General features: G+C 46.0%; 1 protein-coding gene across 1 annotated transcript in view; it reads left to right on the top strand.

Annotated features, from left to right (window-relative positions):
* LOC142748913 (securin-like) overlaps positions 1-16,871 on the top strand; it is an 87,331-nt gene that overhangs the window by 9,554 nt on the left and 60,906 nt on the right. The window contains exon 2 of the mRNA XM_075856299.1: positions 1,234-1,326. The gene's annotated coding sequence lies outside the window, so the exon portion shown is untranslated. The remainder of the gene's footprint in view (positions 1-1,233; positions 1,327-16,871) is intronic.

The raw sequence follows: 16,871 nt of genomic DNA, 5'->3' as shown, positions 1-16,871 counted from the left end.
GTACTATTATACATACTAGTACGGTGTAACGGCAGTTTGGTGGGGTTAGGGGTCCTTGGAGTTGGTCAAATTTGGTGGGGTAGGGACTTATAGTAGGGATGGTCCCTCCCAAAATTATATTATGGGGGATCTGGTTAATTTGGGCTCCTGCTGGGTGGTGTCCCAAGGAGTAAATACATGTGACGGTTAGCCATCTGCAGTTGGTCACGGTGCCCCTGAGCCTGTGTTTTGGACGGCTGGGGGTAAAATTACAGTTGTATGGGCAGAATGGCGCCAGATCCTCCTTCCTGAGCTTCAAGAACCTCCCTCCCCAATGTTATGTCAATTGTGGTTATTTATTTCCTGTATATTGATTTGTGGAATTGTTTGTTGTTTATTAATAAAAATGGCTGCTGTGGGCAATTCATTCCGAGCAAAGTCTCTGTGTTTTATTGGACTAGTTAGCGTTATGGTAAGTGGGAGATATAAGGGGGTGTGAATTGGTACAGCAGCGTGATGTAAGGTAAGACAGGACTGCACTCTATTATCCCTTGTCAATGGATCTAGGTTCTGGATATAATGTGGGCTCAGATCACTTCAGATTATTTAATGCTTATTACTCTAACCATCCCTCGAGGCAGCATGTCTGAGAAACTGTGCGCTCTAAGGCTACATGCACATAATTTGCTGCTGAAAATACACATCAAAACCGCAGGTAAAAACTGCGGAAACGCAAGATAAATTGACATGCTGCGGATTTTAAAATACGTACTGCAGGTCAATGTATGTGCAGAAAGAAAACCTCATCACGTACATGAGATTTCTTGAAATGTAATTTACTTCGCTGTTACTGTATTACACTGCAGATTTTCCGCACCCAAATACGCATCGTGTGCATTCGGCCTAAAGAGGAAATCCACTGAAAACATCTTGATTTAAAGATGGATGTAGGAAGATATAATTTATCTGAGACCACCGCTAATTTCCAGAATGAAATGGCCGTTGCAATCTCAATCCCCCTATGGCACTCCTCAGAGTGCAGTGTCAGATTTTAGCAAACGTTCCTATAAATCAATATCAGAAAATTATTTTCACTAAACTTCCCCCTTTATGTAAGGTAACCTCATGACATTGTATCAATCCCTCCTGCCTAGGACTCCTTTACAGCTTTATCCATTCCCTAGATGCAGATAAACTGAGTGGTTATTAGTATGAATATTTTAACCACTGGGACTGTCTTTGTTTTTTTTTCAGGACTTTAAGTGGTTATAATGGAGCTTCACATGCATTTGGAACAGGAAAATGGAGATCTTTATTTCCACCCCTCCAAGTTTAACCAAGGCTAATGTAAGCTGTTTCATTCAATTAACAAAAAAAGGCTAGAATGGTCTGATCCACCACAAAGGCTCATTCAGAGGTTGTACTGTAACATCCATAGCAGTCTATAGACAATAGTGTATGTACCTCTGTATATCTGACTTCAGATGTTCTGTATGAAACTGACAATTGCAGCAATCTCCATCTGATGCTGTATAAAGGAGATAAACCCCCCCCCCCCCCCCCGATGCATTGCTTCTAGGAGAAAATCTCCACAATAGTGCCATACAGAGGTACCATATAGCAGAACTGTCATGCACATAGAGCCTAAGGTGTTAACACAGTGCCGTTTTAAGCCAAAGCAGGTATTGGATCAGAGGAGAGATAGAAAAACCTTTAGACTCTGTTCACATTATGTTTACCATATACATTGGACATACACGCTAAACATGCCCATAGTACTCTATTGTCAGACACCAAAAGGGCGTTCTTTTGGCCTGTCTGGCAAGAATACGTTAGTATATGGTAAAAGTATAGATTAGCATAGCAGACTACACGATTCCATCCCAGAGTCCAGTAAAAATAAAACATAGACTACCATGTTAAAACAAAGTGTTTGATGTATGGCACCCATTAAAAACAGATCAGATCTTTTCCAGATCTGCCAAATGAATGCCATTATAGTCTATGGTAAAAGTGGCATCTGTCACCTATAGGCTATGATGGTATCAGTTTAATGTATGTCATGGACTCTCGTGATCCTTTTATGACATAGTTAAACTTATAGAATTATAGTCTATGGGTGACAGATGCCACACTTAAAGGGAATGTGTTGTTAGCAAAAAATGTATTTTTTTTTAGTTAAACAATTAGTGTGTGGGTGATTAAACATTGTTCTCATTTTTTTTATTTTTTTCACGAGTCAGGAAATATTATAAATGAGATTCTAATTTATAATATTTCCCAGTGCTGGTCACTAGATGGAGCAATTCCCAAAATTGCAGCATTGCATGTGGTAAAGCAACCACATTGCTTTATGCTGCAAAATTGGGAAAAACTCACTCGCTCTAGTGAGCTCTCAGAATCCCCCCCTCCTTTATCCTGGCTAGTGCCGGGAGAAGCGAGGGGATTGAACGGTCAAACCTCCTACACTGTGTGTCGCCATTTTTTGAGCTAACACACAGTGTAGTAGGTTTACATACAGTAGTAAACACACTGAAACACGAACATACATAGAAATCACTTACCTGCTCCAGTCGCCGCCGCTCCCTCCGGTCCGTCCGCTCTGTCTGCTGCCGCTGCTCCATGTGCACAAGTCCGGAAGTCGCGACCGGAAGTAGTAATCTTACTGTCCGGCCGCGACTTCCGGTCCACAGGAAAATGGCGCCGGACGGCGCGCAGTTCAACTTGGACTGTGTGGGAGCGGCGCATGCGCCGTTCCCACACAGACGGCGTACACCATAGTGGATGGAACGGGCCCCGTTCGCATTCACTATGGGACTGGGGCTGCCGTACTCCATGTCTGTATGCGTCGTTAATCGACACATACAGAAATGGAGTAAAAAATGGCAGCCCCCATAGGGAAGAAAAAGTGTAAAAATAAAAAAAAGTAAAACACAAACACACAAATAAATCTAAACGTTTTTAATAAAAGACTAAAATCAAACTGATGTTCAAAAAATTTTTTTCGTGACACTGTTCCTTTAAGGCTCTTGCATACCACTGTGTACTAGCCGAGCCCCGTCCGTGATCCATGGAAAGGTAGGACGTGTTCTATCTTTCCATGGAGCAGAGAACGGACCCGATTCGCCCACTGAAGTGAATGAGTCCATGAAAATTATCGGGTGACACCCTGAGGCTGTAAAACAGCCTGAGTGGCACTTGGTCATGTGCAAGAGCCCTTAGGCATCGGTCACAGCCTACATTGGGAGCTTTTCCTGGCATATACCTCAAAAGTAGGCAAAAAAAAAAACATGATGTGAACATAGCCTTATAAATTTCCTCTGTAGGATCCACTCCTGGTTTTGGATAAGAACTGCACTACTGTTCTGTGAACCTGGCCTTTAGCTGATAATGATTGGAACAATGAATGTCACTAGTAAACACTGATCCCCCTACAATCACACAAGAATACATGTGGGAAATGTCACATCAGCATTGTCCCATGACATGAACATTTTTCCATTGGGAAAATCATTCAAACTGTGGGTAAGGTCTACAGAGATTTTTCCACTTTCTGTGATGGAAACACTCACTGGATCAGGTTTTTACCTTACATTAAGGTAGACAATATATTAATTCTTTACTAGTCCATGAAACTTCTTTTGAGGGCTGATTAACTGGAGAAAAAAAAGGACTACAAGCAAAGAGGGGTTTTAAGAATGCTAAAGGACGGTCACTCAGGAAAGCATTGGGCAAATGTGAACCAACATGTGCAAGACGAGCAATCTTCAACAAAGGTGAGTGGAGCAGCGTGGATTGTCACTGTAGGGTTCAATAACACTAAAAATCCTTCCTAACCTAGTTAAAGGTGATGTCACAAGACAATCCTTATAGGGCATATGAACAGGTAATCTAACATTTCATAGATGGTAGTTCCCAAATGCAAGGCCCACATCTGCTATTCGGAGCAGAACGTCACTAAATAAGCTCCCACTCTGGCAAACTTGCCACAGCCATGTATTACATTGCCCTGTAGTAATAAAGATGGGCACTCCCCCACCCCCAGTGATGGCAGCATATTTGTAATCTAGTACAAATCAGCAAAAAGTACTGATTGTGATTATTTTTTTTTACTATATTGGCTTTCCTTAAATGTGGGATGTTTTTTTTTTTAAGTATTTCATGACACATGGGCAATTTTGGAAGACTTCTGCTGCACATTCAAAAACCCATGCAAAGATGGTTTGTGTTTTTTTTTTTTTTCTCCACAGCATATAAATTGTAAAAGCATACAGCGTATCCGCCCTGGGCACCACAGGGAATTCCAGCCGAAAAACCACACAAATTGTGGTGCAATTTCTCAGCCGAAATGTCCGCTACGGCAAACTGCACTAAGTTTCATCCTGCAGCTCAACCTCCTGGGATGACCCTTCATTCCATGTGGCTGTTGCAGCCTGTGATTGGCTGCAGTAGTCACATGGGAAGAAACGTCATCTCAGGAGGCCAGCCTGGATAAAGCACAGTGTGACACCCATGGCCGCGGACCGTCGGGATTACTCACCTCCCCCCCCCCCCCCCGACGGCCGCAGCCATGGATCAGTGAGCGCCGGTCTGCATCTCCCCCTTCGGAGATGCCATCACTCACTTCCACTTCACTCTGCTGTGTCCCCTATGTCAAATTAGCCCATGATCACTCCGGACTATAAGAAGGGCTCTGCCCCTTCCTTCATTGCCTGAGCGTTGTTGTGTTTACCCGTGTTAGTCTTTGCAAATGGTCCCTTAGTGTTTTCCAGTTCCCAGTGTTCCCGTACCTGCTACCTGTATCCTGTATCCCGTTATACCTTGTTCCTCTGCCATAGAGAGTTGGAGTCGTGTTGTGCCATATTCTACACCTGCTGTGTTACACCGCGCCTGGTGTCTGCCTGCTGCCAAGGTCCCACCCGAGCCTAACCATCACTACTGTCTGAATTACCACAGGTACCCTTATTCAAACTATAGACATTGACTTGATATCCTGTTGGCCAGCTGCTATTCCACTACGGTGGTATGGCCCAGTGGGTCCACACACCCACCGTGACAGTACGCTCAGGCCAAGGACCCCGCTGGTCAACCCAAGACCATGTCGACATCTCAAGCCATGCAAGCAGATCTGCGAGACCTTTGGTCACGACAGGACCAACTCCTCCTGGCAGTGAACGCCATTGCACAGCTGCTGGATGCGCAAGCTGCAGTCTCCTCAGCTCCTGTTCTGGTTACCCCGGCTGACCCTCCTGCTACACCTCCTGTCATCACCAATGCTTATCCCAGAATCTCGCTACCACTACCGCCTCGTTACAACGGAGACGCGAGTACCTACAGGGGATTTCTTAACCAGTGCCAGATCCACTTATCTTTATATGCCAGAGCGTTCCCTTCTGATGGTGCCATGATCGCCTTCATCGTTTCTCTGCACACTGGCAAGGTCCTAGCATGGGCGAACCCTATCTGGGAACGACAGGGACCGGAGACCCGTGACTACGGACATTTTGCACTGTGTTTGAGGAGACTGGACGAGTCTCATCGGCATCTGCCTCCCTGCTGAACCTTCGCCAGGGAGACATCTCTGTGGGCGAGTACGCCATTCAGTTCCGTACCCTGGCAGGGGAGCTGTCCTGGAACATTGAGGCCCTGGCAGGGACTGTCGTTCGAGATCAAGGACGAACTAGCCGCTCGTGATCTGCCATCTATCCAGAATGACCTCATCTTGCTTGCCACCCGGGTTGACATGAGCCTCCGGGAGCGATCTCAAGACCGAACCGCTGAGGTTCCAAGTTAAAGCTCTTCACTCAGAGCTAATTTCTTTCCTCATCCTGCCCAGGGCCGTCAGCGCTGTGCTGCTGGGTCTGCCTTGGCTTCGACTACATCCCCAGTCCTGGACTGGAATTCCGGTGAGGTTCTCCAGTGGGGTTTATGTGTCTCAACCGCTGTCTGGGATACATCCATCCGGCCCAACCTCCTCTTCCTTGGTCGGTTGGTAGGATTACCCCCCTCACTACTCAGTTTGCGGATGTCTTCAGGAAGAAGGAGGCTGAGCCGCTGCCCCCACACCGGGCATATGACTGTCCCATTGAACTGGTTTCTGATGCGTCCCCTCCTCGTGGACGGGTATACCCTCTCTCCTTGCCAAAGACCTAGTCTATGTCCGCTTATATCCAGGAGAATTTGGAGAGGGGGTTTATACAAAAGTCCTCCTCCCCGGCCGGGGCCGTGTTCTTCTTTGTCAAAAAGAAAGACGGATCTCTTCGACCTTGCATCGACTACTGGGGTCTCAATCAGATGACGGTTAAGAACAGATATCCGTTGCCACTAATCTCTGAAGTGTTTGACCGCATACGAGGAGCCAAGATTTTTTTCCAAGCTAGACCTACGGGGGGCTTACAACTTAATCCGGATCCACAAGGGTGACGAATGGAAGACGGCATTCAACACCCGAGACGGGCATTGTGAATACCTGGTACTGCCCTTCAACCTGTGTAACGCTCCTGCGGTCTTCCGAGAGTTAGTCTATTACATCTTCCGAGATCACCTTTATGTCTGTGTTGTGATCTACCTCGATGACATCTTGATCTTTTCTCCAGACCCAATGACTCATCAGATACATGTCCGTCAAGTTCTGCTGCGATTAAGGGAGAATCGCTTATATGCCAATCTGGAGAAGTGCGTGTTTGAGAGAAATTCTCTACCCTTCCTGGGCTACATCATTTTAGATCAAGGCCTCAAGATGGATCCTGAGAAGGTAAAGTCCATCCTGGAATGGCCACACCCTCATGGCTTAAGATCCATACAGCGCTTTTTGGGATTCGCCAACTTCTACCGGCAGTTCATCCCAAACTTCTCTTCTCTGACAGCGCCCATCTCTACCCTCACCAAAAAGGTCATGAACGGCAAGGTGTGGTCTCCAGAGGCAGAATCTGCGTTTAATAGCCTCGGTTGCTGCAGGCGCACTTCTGTTCCAGAGAGGTCCCAAAGGCAAGGCAGTGGTATGTGGCTATTATTCTAAACTTTTCTCTTCCGCAGAGCGCAACTACTCGATTGGGGATCAGGAGTTACAGGCCATTAAGTTGGCTCTGGAGGAGTGGAGACATCTACTGGGGGGACGCAGCTCACCCTATTCTGATATTTACCGACCACAATAACCTCAACTATCTCCAGTAGGCCCAACGGCTGAATCCCCGGCAAGCCAGGTGGTCTCTGTTCTTTACCCGGTTCCAGTTTGAGCTCCACTACCGCCCTGCCGACAAAAATGTGAGGGTCGATGCCTTGTCCAGGTCGTTCGAGACTGAGGATTCCATGGAGTCTCCGCAAAACATCATCGATCTGTCCTGCATTGTCTCTGTCAACCCTCTGCAAATTAGAGACATCCCTCCGGGGAGGACTTTTGTACGCCTGGCAGACAGAAAAATTCTTCGCTGGGAACACAGCTCCAAACTGGCAGGTCACACGGGTGCCCGTAAAACCCAAGATCTGATTGCCCGTCATTTTTGGTGGCCCACGCTGCCCAAGGACATCATGGACTTTGTCTCGTCCTGCACGGTGTGCTTGCCTAACAGGGGTTGCTCACTCCAAGCCTGCTGGCCTACTTCAGCCGCTGCCGGTGCCCAATGCTCCCTGCCAGCATATAGCAATGGACTTTGTCACGGATCTGCCTCCCTCTGCTGGATGCTGTACGGTCTGGGTGGTGGTGGACCGATTCTCGAAAATGGCTCATTTTGTTCCGCTGGCTTGCCGACCTTCTGCTTCTCGACTGGCCAACCATCCAACACATCTTCCACCTGCATGGCTTACCTCTGCATATCGTGTTTGATCGGGCGGTTCAGTTCACCTCAAAGTTCTGGAGAGCCCTCTCTAAACTCCTCAATGTAAAGTTGGACTTTTCCTCAGCCTACCTCCCCCAGTCCAATTGTCAAGTTGAGAAAATCAGATCATGGAGAACTATCTACGACACTTCATATCCAGGCAGCATGATGACAGGGTGCAGCTTCTTCCTTGGGCCGAGTTCTCTTATAACAATCACACAAGCGAGTCCACTGCTGCTACACCATTCTTCATCGTCTACGGCCAACACCCACTCGTGCCCGGCCTTGAAGGGCCAGTGGGCGCACATGAAGAAAATCAGTAATTAGCCCTTACTTACCCTGGACTATAAGAAGGGCCCTGCACCTTCCTTCATTGCCTTAGCGTTGTTGCGTTTACCCATGTTAGTCCTTGCAAATGGTTCCTTAGTGTTTTCCAGTTCCTAGTATTCCAGTTCCTGTGCCTTAGAGAGTTGGAGTCGTGTTGTGCCACCGATCACATCTGCTGCCGAGGTCCCATCCGAGCCTAACCATTGCTACTGTCTGAACTACCACAGGCAGTGGCGTAGCAATAGGGGTCGCAGCGGTCGCAGTTGCGACTGGGCCCCTTAGCCTGGGGGGCCCACGGGTGGTTAAATACATTTTCTGTGCCGTGAAGCCAGCACTTCCTGGTTACGGTCACATGATACACTTAGTGTACCATGTGACCGTGACGTCACGTGACACGTAGAGAACCGATAAAAACACAGGGACATATACAGAAACACCGAAAAAGGCCATACTTGCAAATGGACACAGCCAGGCCAGAAATGCTGATGAAAGGGCGAGCAGGTGCTTTAAATAATAATAGCCACTCCCACTAGTCTTGAGGGGAGTGGTGTGTGGTGCATGGGATGTGTAGTAAGAAATAATAAATGAATAGTGTGTGTGCAAGTGTAATACTATAAGTGAAATATAGGGGGCAGTAATAAATGAAGTGCCTCAATAGAAATAAATGGATAATGGGGTGCAAGTGAGTGAAACATGGAGGGATAGTGTGTATGTCATGAGGCACAACGTGTATAGCCAGGTAGAAGCCTATTTGTGACGCCTTGATAATTCATAGAGCGGGCTACCCTGCTTGCTATGCCAAACAACAACACACCATGCTCTCCCAGCATCAAAGACCCGGCTGTGTCCAAGAGAAGCGAATATACATAATGAAAAATACCTGGGGTATTGGTAATCATTTTGGCCAAAAGGACGCAAGCTCGCAATCCACGACAAGGATCCCCAGACTTGCGAGTCCCTAAATCCTAAACTGGAACAGAACGTTCCTGATGCACAAACAGAACCGATAAAAACACAGGGACATATACAGAAACACCGAAAAAGGCCATACTTGCAAATGGACACAGCCAGGCCAGAAATGCTGATGAAAGGGCGAGCAGGTGCTTTAAATAATAATAGCCACTCCCACTAGTCTTGAGGGGAGTGGTGTGTGGTGCATGGGATGTGTAGTAAGAAATAATAAATGAATAGTGTGTGTGCAAGTGTAATACTATAAGTGAAATATAGGGGGCAGTAATAAATGAAGTGCCTCAATAGAAATAAATGGATAATGGGGTGCAAGTGAGTGAAACATGGAGGGATAGTGTGTATGTCATGAGGCACAACGTGTATAGCCAGGTAGAAGCCTATTTGTGACGCCTTGATAATTCATAGAGCGGGCTACCCTGCTTGCTATGCCAAACAACAACACACCATGCTCTCCCAGCATCAAAGACCCGGCTGTGTCCAAGAGAAGCGAATATACATAATGAAAAATACCTGGGGTATTGGTAATCATTTTGGCCAAAAGGACGCAAGCTCGCAATCCACGACAAGGATCCCCAGACTTGCGAGTCCCTAAATCCTAAACTGGAACAGAACGTTCCTGATGCACAAACAGAACCGATAAAAACACAGGGACATATACAGAAACACCGAAAAAGGCCATACTTGCAAATGGACACAGCCAGGCCAGAAATGCTGATGAAAGGGCGAGCAGGTGCTTTAAATAATAATAGCCACTCCCACTAGTCTTGAGGGGAGTGGTGTGTGGTGCATGGGATGTGTAGTAAGAAATAATAAATGAATAGTGTGTGTGCAAGTGTAATACTATAAGTGAAATATAGGGGGCAGTAATAAATGAAGTGCCTCAATAGAAATAAATGGATAATGGGGTGCAAGTGAGTGAAACATGGAGGGATAGTGTGTATGTCATGAGGCACAACGTGTATAGCCAGGTAGAAGCCTATTTGTGACGCCTTGATAATTCATAGAGCGGGCTACCCTGCTTGCTATGCCAAACAACAACACACCATGCTCTCCCAGCATCAAAGACCCGGCTGTGTCCAAGAGAAGCGAATATACATAATGAAAAATACCTGGGGTATTGGTAATCATTTTGGCCAAAAGGACGCAAGCTCGCAATCCACGACAAGGATCCCCAGACTTGCGAGTCCCTAAATCCTAAACTGGAACAGAACGTTCCTGATGCACAAACAGAACCGATAAAAACACAGGGACATATACAGAAACACCGAAAAAGGCCATACTTGCAAATGGACACAGCCAGGCCAGAAATGCTGATGAAAGGGCGAGCAGGTGCTTTAAATAATAATAGCCACTCCCACTAGTCTTGAGGGGAGTGGTGTGTGGTGCATGGGATGTGTAGTAAGAAATAATAAATGAATAGTGTGTGTGCAAGTGTAATACTATAAGTGAAATAAATGAAGTGCCTCAATAGAAATAAATGGATAATGGGGTGCAAGTGAGTGAAACATGGAGGGATAGTGTGTATGTCATGAGGCACAACGTGTATAGCCAGGTAGAAGCCTATTTGTGACGCCTTGATAATTCATAGAGCGGGCTACCCTGCTTGCTATGCCAAACAACAACACACCATGCTCTCCCAGCATCAAAGACCCGGCTGTGTCCAAGAGAAGCGAATATACATAATGAAAAATACCTGGGGTATTGGTAATCATTTTGGCCAAAAGGACGCAAGCTCGCAATCCACGACAAGGATCCCCAGACTTGCGAGTCCCTAAATCCTAAACTGGAACAGAACGTTCCTGATGCACAAACAGAACCGATAAAAACACAGGGACATATACAGAAACACCGAAAAAGGCCATACTTGCAAATGGACACAGCCAGGCCAGAAATGCTGATGAAAGGGCGAGCAGGTGCTTTAAATAATAATAGCCACTCCCACTAGTCTTGAGGGGAGTGGTGTGTGGTGCATGGGATGTGTAGTAAGAAATAATAAATGAATAGTGTGTGTGCAAGTGTAATACTATAAGTGAAATATAGGGGGCAGTAATAAATGAAGTGCCTCAATAGAAATAAATGGATAATGGGGTGCAAGTGAGTGAAACATGGAGGGATAGTGTGTATGTCATGAGGCACAACGTGTATAGCCAGGTAGAAGCCTATTTGTGACGCCTTGATAATTCATAGAGCGGGCTACCCTGCTTGCTATGCCAAACAACAACACACCATGCTCTCCCAGCATCAAAGACCCGGCTGTGTCCAAGAGAAGCGAATATACATAATGAAAAATACCTGGGGTATTGGTAATCATTTTGGCCAAAAGGACGCAAGCTCGCAATCCACGACAAGGATCCCCAGACTTGCGAGTCCCTAAATCCTAAACTGGAACAGAACGTTCCTGATGCACAAACAGAACCGATAAAAACACAGGGACATATACAGAAACACCGAAAAAGGCCATACTTGCAAATGGACACAGCCAGGCCAGAAATGCTGATGAAAGGGCGAGCAGGTGCTTTAAATAATAATAGCCACTCCCACTAGTCTTGAGGGGAGTGGTGTGTGGTGCATGGGATGTGTAGTAAGAAATAATAAATGAATAGTGTGTGTGCAAGTGTAATACTATAAGTGAAATATAGGGGGCAGTAATAAATGAAGTGCCTCAATAGAAATAAATGGATAATGGGGTGCAAGTGAGTGAAACATGGAGGGATAGTGTGTATGTCATGAGGCACAACGTGTATAGCCAGGTAGAAGCCTATTTGTGACGCCTTGATAATTCATAGAGCGGGCTACCCTGCTTGCTATGCCAAACAACAACACACCATGCTCTCCCAGCATCAAAGACCCGGCTGTGTCCAAGAGAAGCGAATATACATAATGAAAAATACCTGGGGTATTGGTAATCATTTTGGCCAAAAGGACGCAAGCTCGCAATCCACGACAAGGATCCCCAGACTTGCGAGTCCCTAAATCCTAAACTGGAACAGAACGTTCCTGATGCACAAACAGAACCGATAAAAACACAGGGACATATACAGAAACACCGAAAAAGGCCATACTTGCAAATGGACACAGCCAGGCCAGAAATGCTGATGAAAGGGCGAGCAGGTGCTTTAAATAATAATAGCCACTCCCACTAGTCTTGAGGGGAGTGGTGTGTGGTGCATGGGATGTGTAGTAAGAAATAATAAATGAATAGTGTGTGTGTAAGTGTAATACTATAAGTGAAATATAGGGGGCAGTAATAAATGAAGTGCCTCAATAGAAATAAATGGATAATGGGGTGCAAGTGAGTGAAACATGGAGGGATAGTGTGTATGTCATGAGGCACAACGTGTATAGCCAGGTAGAAGCCTATTTGTGACGCCTTGATAATTCATAGAGCGGGCTACCCTGCTTGCTATGCCAAACAACAACACACCATGCTCTCCCAGCATCAAAGACCCGGCTGTGTCCAAGAGAAGCGAATATACATAATGAAAAATACCTGGGGTATTGGTAATCATTTTGGCCAAAAGGACGCAAGCTCGCAATCCACGACAAGGATCCCCAGACTTGCGAGTCCCTAAATCCTAAACTGGAACAGAACGTTCCTGATGCACAAACAGAACCGATAAAAACACAGGGACATATACAGAAACACCGAAAAAGGCCATACTTGCAAATGGACACAGCCAGGCCAGAAATGCTGATGAAAGGGCGAGCAGGTGCTTTAAATAATAATAGCCACTCCCACTAGTCTTGAGGGGAGTGGTGTGTGGTGCATGGGATGTGTAGTAAGAAATAATAAATGAATAGTGTGTGTGCAAGTGTAATACTATAAGTGAAATATAGGGGGCAGTAATAAATGAAGTGCCTCAATAGAAATAAATGGATAATGGGGTGCAAGTGAGTGAAACATGGAGGGATAGTGTGTATGTCATGAGGCACAACGTGTATAGCCAGGTAGAAGCCTAATTGTGACGCCTTGATAATTCATAGAGCGGGCTACCCTGCTTGCTATGCCAAACAACAACACACCATGCTCTCCCAGCATCAAAGACCCGGCTGTGTCCAAGAGAAGCGAATATACATAATGAAAAATACCTGGGGTATTGGTAATCATTTTGGCCAAAAGGACGCAAGCTCGCAATCCACGACAAGGATCCCCAGACTTGCGAGTCCCTAAATCCTAAACTGGAACAGAACGTTCCTGATGCACAAACAGAACCGATAAAAACACAGGGACATATACAGAAACACCGAAAAAGGCCATACTTGCAAATGGACACAGCCAGGCCAGAAATGCTGATGAAAGGGCGAGCAGGTGCTTTAAATAATAATAGCCACTCCCACTAGTCTTGAGGGGAGTGGTGTGTGGTGCATGGGATGTGTAGTAAGAAATAATAAATGAATAGTGTGTGTGCAAGTGTAATACTATAAGTGAAATATAGGGGGCAGTAATAAATGAAGTGCCTCAATAGAAATAAATGGATAATGGGGTGCAAGTGAGTGAAACATGGAGGGATAGTGTGTATGTCATGAGGCACAACGTGTATAGCCAGGTAGAAGCCTATTTGTGACGCCTTGATAATTCATAGAGCGGGCTACCCTGCTTGCTATGCCAAACAACAACACACCATGCTCTCCCAGCATCAAAGACCCGGCTGTGTCCAAGAGAAGCGAATATACATAATGAAAAATACCTGGGGTATTGGTAATCATTTTGGCCAAAAGGACGCAAGCTCGCAATCCACGACAAGGATCCCCAGACTTGCGAGTCCCTAAATCCTAAACTGGAACAGAACGTTCCTGATGCACAAACAGAACCGATAAAAACACAGGGACATATACAGAAACACCGAAAAAGGCCATACTTGCAAATGGACACAGCCAGGCCAGAAATGCTGATGAAAGGGCGAGCAGGTGCTTTAAATAATAATAGCCACTCCCACTAGTCTTGAGGGGAGTGGTGTGTGGTGCATGGGATGTGTAGTAAGAAATAATAAATGAATAGTGTGTGTGCAAGTGTAATACTATAAGTGAAATATAGGGGGCAGTAATAAATGAAGTGCCTCAATAGAAATAAATGGATAATGGGGTGCAAGTGAGTGAAACATGGAGGGATAGTGTGTATGTCATGAGGCACAACGTGTATAGCCAGGTAGAAGCCTATTTGTGACGCCTTGATAATTCATAGAGCGGGCTACCCTGCAAGGATCCCCAGACTGTTCCAGTTTAGGATTTAGGGACTCGCAAGTCTGGGGATCCTTGTCGTGGATTGCGAGCTTGCGTCCTTTTGGCCAAAATGATTACCAATTTTCATTATGTATATTCGCTTCTCTTGGACACAGCCGGGTCTTTGATGCTGGGAGAGCATGGTGTGTTGTTGTTTGGCATAGCAAGCAGGGTAGCCCGCTCTATGAATTATCAAGGCGTCACAAATAGGCTTCTACCTGGCTATACACGTTGTGCCTCATGACATACACACTATCCCTCCATGTTTCACTCACTTGCACCCCATTATCCATTTATTTCTATTGAGGCACTTCATTTATTACTGCCCCCTTTATTTCACTTATAGTATTACACTTGCACACACACTATTCATTTATTATTTCTTACTACACATCCCATGCACCACACACCACTCCCCTCAAGACTAGTGGGAGTGGCTATTATTATTTAAAGCACCTGCTCGCCCTTTCATCAGCATTTCTGGCCTGGCTGTGTCCATTTGCAAGTATGGCCTTTTTCGGTGTTTCTGTATATGTCCCTGTGTTTTTATCGGTTCTGTTTGTGCATCAGGAACGTTCTGTTCCAGTTTAGGATTTAGGGACTCGCAAGTCTGGGGATCCTTGTCGTGGATTGCGAGCTTGCGTCCTTTTGGCCAAAATGATTACCAATACCCCAGGTATTTTTCATTATGTATATTCGCTTCTCTTGGACACAGCCGGGTCTTTGATGCTGGGAGAGCATGGTGTGTTGTTGTTTGGCATAGCAAGCAGGGTAGCCCGCTCTATGAATTATCAAGGCGTCACAAATAGGCTTCTACCTGGCTATACACGTTGTGCCTCATGACATACACACTATCCCTCCATGTTTCACTCACTTGCACCCCATTATCCATTTATTTCTATTGAGGCACTTCATTTATTACTGCCCCCTATATTTCACTTATAGTATTACACTTGCACACACACTATTCATTTATTATTTCTTACTACACATCCCATGCACCACACACCACTCCCCTCAAGACTAGTGGGAGTGGCTATTATTATTTAAAGCACCTGCTCGCCCTTTCATCAGCATTTCTGGCCTGGCTGTGTCCATTTGCAAGTATGGCCTTTTTCGGTGTTTCTGTATATGTCCCTGTGTTTTTATCGGTTCTGTTTGTGCATCAGGAACGTTCTGTTCCAGTTTAGGATTTAGGGACTCGCAAGTCTGGGGATCCTTGTCGTGGATTGCGAGCTTGCGTCCTTTTGGCCAAAATGATTACCAATACCCCAGGTATTTTTCATTATGTATATTCGCTTCTCTTGGACACAGCCGGGTCTTTGATGCTGGGAGAGCATGGTGTGTTGTTGTTTGGTATAGCAAGCAGGGTAGCCCGCTCTATGAATTATCAAGGCGTCACAAATAGGCTTCTACCTGGCTATACACGTTGTGCCTCATGACATACACACTATCCCTCCATGTTTCACTCACTTGCACCCCATTATCCATTTATTTCTATTGAGGCACTTCATTTATTACTGCCCCCTATATTTCACTTATAGTATTACACTTGCACACACACTATTCATTTATTATTTCTTACTACACATCCCATGCACCACACACCACTCCCCTCAAGACTAGTGGGAGTGGCTATTATTATTTAAAGCACCTGCTCGCCCTTTCATCAGCATTTCTGGCCTGGCTGTGTCCATTTGCAAGTATGGCCTTTTTCGGTGTCACGTGACACGTCTACCAGCCAGTGCAGAGTCTGTATTGTAATGTATTGTGTTGTTGTAACGTATTGTGTTGTCTTGTAATGTATTGTGCTGTCTGTGTTTGCAGTGGAGAGGGGGGGGGGGCATTAAATTACAGCCCCACTCCGCTCTCCACCGCAAATTGCACAATACAACACAATACATTACAAACTGTGGGTTGCGTCCCCCTGGGGAGTCGTGTGAAGACCTCCGGGGTGTCGCGAGTCACTCACCGAGGTCCCAGTTCCATTCAATGCTGGAGTAAGGAGCTGATATCTCCTCGCTCCAGCATTCACTGTGCCCTGACTGGCATGACGCAGGCAGGCACGATGTAGCGACATCATCGCGCCTGTCTGTGCCGAGTCACTCATAGCACACACCGGAGGAGCATCCACCCGGCGAGGGAACGGGGATAGGTAAGTAATTATGTTATTTTTCTATTATGCACATATGGTGGCATTATACTGTATGGGGGGCTGATATGGCAGGGGGCATTATACTGCATGGGGGCTGATAAGATGGGGGGCATTATACTGCAAGGGGGGCTGATATGGGTGAAATATACTGTATGGGGGCTGATATGGGGGGCATTATACTGTATGGGGAGCTGATATGGAGGGCATTATAGTGTATGGGGAGCTGATATGGGGAGCATTATACTGTATGGGGAGCTGATATGGAGGGCATTATACTGTATGGGGAGCTGATATGGGGGCATTATACTGTATGGGGCGCTGATATGGGGGGCATTATACTGTATGAGACGCTGATATGGGGGCATTATACTGTATGGCGAGCTGATATGGAGGGCATTATACTGTAT

The sequence above is a fragment of the Rhinoderma darwinii genome, chromosome 3, assembly GCF_050947455.1.
Source record: "Rhinoderma darwinii isolate aRhiDar2 chromosome 3, aRhiDar2.hap1, whole genome shotgun sequence".
NCBI lineage: Eukaryota > Metazoa > Chordata > Amphibia > Anura > Rhinodermatidae > Rhinoderma > Rhinoderma darwinii.
Note: the sequence above shows the minus strand (reverse complement) of the source record. Positions and strands in the feature narration are given on the sequence as shown.